At 37.7% G+C, this 2,929-nt stretch overlaps 1 long non-coding RNA gene across 1 annotated transcript; it reads left to right on the top strand.

Moving 5' to 3' along the window:
* Positions 1-351: 351 nt before the first annotated feature.
* On the top strand, positions 352-1,968 carry LOC309502077. The gene is made up of 3 exons (XR_014207128.1): positions 352-480; positions 1,260-1,405; positions 1,598-1,968. It is a non-coding gene; the product is annotated as an uncharacterized lncRNA (long non-coding RNA).
* The last annotated feature ends 961 nt before the right edge of the window (positions 1,969-2,929 follow it).

Genomic DNA, 2,929 nt, shown 5'->3' with positions numbered 1-2,929 from the left:
TCATTAGGACTGTTAACATCCATATTTGGAGAGTGAGACTGAAAGAATGTGTGTGTGTGAGAGAGAGAGAGAGAGAGAGAGAGAGAGAGAGAGAGAGAGAGAGAGAGAGAGAGAGAGAGAGAGAAATGAGAAATCCTTGCTAAGGAGGGAGGGAGAAAGGAAGGGGACAGTAATGAAAAAGGTTGGGTGGGTAAAGTTCCTCACACCAAGTTCCAGACAACTTCTCATCTGGATGATAAAGTCAAACCCCTTTACAATTTATTGTATGATTTTATGAGGGAAAATAAAGAAATATATAATCTCAAACACAATTCAAGCTCATTTTCTTTCTTTTTAGAGATTTAGAGCGAGATTTAGAGCAGCCTTGCCGAGGACGATTGAGGGAGATGGATGAAAATGAGTCCACATCAGAAGGTCTCAAACTGCACTAACCTTCAGTCTACCAGAAGTGGACCGGTGACCAGGCCTGTGGAGGAAAAGGTGAATTTACATAGAGGTAGCAATGGTTTGTTTGTGTAAGTTCAGCAGATGATTTACTTGAGGTGTCCTTGAATGGACCTCAAACTGAGGGTAGGTGAGCTATACATGAGACATTTACTTAAACCTGTTATGCATTTAGTGGTAGTGCATGCATTTAGCTCATATTTAATCTTCTGATATTCACATCACTGGTCAGTCGTATCTAAATATGAAATTCTGTACCTAAATTAAATCTGGTTCCTGGGGGTAATTGCTGCTATTTCAGTGCAAATATACAGCATTCATAGCCATCCAATCTTTTTGCAAGTTAAAAGCTTCCAAGGTTTTTACTTTGAATGTTTTTTTTTTATTCAGACTCATGTGTCCTCATGTTTTTCAGATATTATCTATTTGTTGTGTTTTGCAAATAAATAAGAGCATCTGCTCATCTACAGTATGTCTCCTAAACATTCCCTGTCACAATTAGAATGCAATTGATCTTTAACAGAAGTCTTGCTGGCATGTGTGCTCACTGGCATATGGTGTCTGATACACACTTTCTATATTAACACACATGAAAGCTTGAGAAATCTTTTTTATTTTATTTTATGGAACATTATGTGAGCTAATCTGACCTTTGTAATTTAATCTTAATTGTTTCCTAGGGGAAATCTTTATTGATCCTTAGGATCCTTATGGATTTGTTCAAAATAATGAATTTCAATTAGCAATTTCGGATAGGGATGTTTTAATGCCTCAACCAGAATAATAGACTAATATTGTGCATTCTTATTTTGCAGTTTTGCCTGTGATTTTTTTTCTTGCAATAAATAAATAAAATAAAACATCCAATGATAAACCGTGCTACCTCTCCTTATGAAAATATGGAAAGGTCAGTGAACCATTCACACCAGATGTCATATAAAGAAGAGAGATTATCTTGAAGGTGTGAATTTTCTTCTCTCAATGAACAGATAATTGCTATAGTTACTAAATTATTTTATAGCATATTTCTTTTAGTTTTCTCTTCATTTATTAGTACTTTTGTTGCTGCTGCCGATGATGATTTTGACCCTTTTTTTGTTTTTGCGATGTGTATATGTAATTGGTGTGCAATTGTGTTTGATTTTATTTGTAGATGATGAAGTCCACAATTCCAAGAAGAAAAATCGCTGTTATTAACCCTCTGGGGTCTGAGGAGTTTTTGGGGTCCTTGAGATGTTCTGACATGCCCTGACATTTGTGCTTTTTTCAGTTGCTTATAAACATATTAATGGCAAAGGTATAATTACACTCTATTTAGCACAAACAGGGCTACCATAATATGTGAGCAACATGTATGTACATGTTTGTATTTTTGAGAGAATAATGTTTATGCACGGTTATTGAAAAAACTAAAAACTAAAGTTTCTGAAATAAGGCCACAAAACACATACTAAATATGTGTCAATAAGACTTTTGACTAATGGATGTCGTTGCCTAGAGTTTTTTCTTCAAAATGATGTGAAAATCATCCTTCCCTTATCATTCACATAACACAATACATTGATTTAAATTTTGCAAGACACTTTATGTTTGGAAAGGCCATAAGCGAGTGGGCGTCAACGATCATGCATATTTAGTGGTTCACACCTGAGGAGACAATGGGGCCCGCATACTTAATGAGCCATTCATTCAGGTGTGTCACTGAGCCACATATATATATATATATATATATATATATATATATATATATATATATATAATAATAATACATTTTATTTAAAAGCGCCTTATCAGGACACCCAAGGACACTGTACAAAGCAGATAAAAACATTAAAACAATAAAATTGGCAATACAACATTGAGATGATATGGGTCAGGTGGAATATGATTGTCTGAACAGAAAAGTTTTGAGTTTGGATTTGAAGAGATGAAATGAGTCCATGGTACGAAGGTCTGGAGGGAGTGAATTCCAGAGATGGGGAGCAGAGCGACTAAACGCCCTGCTCCCCATTGTGACAAGACGGGCAGGGGGGACAGAAAGCTGGCAGGTATGGGAGGATCGAAGTGAACGGGTCGGGATGTTTAAATGAAGGAGATCAGAGATGTATGGAGGAGCCATATTGTGAACTGCTTTGAAAGTAATGAGAAGTATTTTAAAGATGATCCTCTGTTTGATGGGAAGCCAGTGAAGTTGTTGCAGGATGGGAGTGATATGATGAGAGATGGGGGTCCGAGTAATCAGGCGTGCAGCAGAGTTCTGTAGGAGCTGCAGCTTCTGGAGTGACTTATTAGGGAGGCCAAACAGGAGTGAATTGCAGTAATCTATCCGAGATGTGACAAGGCTGTGAACCAGGATGGCGGTGGTTTGGGGAGTGAGAGAGGGACGGAGACGGGAGATGTTACGCAGGTGAAAATAGGCGGACCGTGTGATGCTGTTAATGTGAGAGTGGAAAGATAATGTGCTGTCGAGGACGACACCCAGACT

The sequence above is a fragment of the Leuciscus leuciscus genome (assembly GCF_965113295.1).
Source record: "Leuciscus leuciscus genome assembly, chromosome: 6".
Lineage (NCBI taxonomy): Eukaryota > Metazoa > Chordata > Actinopteri > Cypriniformes > Leuciscidae > Leuciscus > Leuciscus leuciscus.
This window is presented reverse-complemented; position numbering and strand designations above follow the sequence as displayed.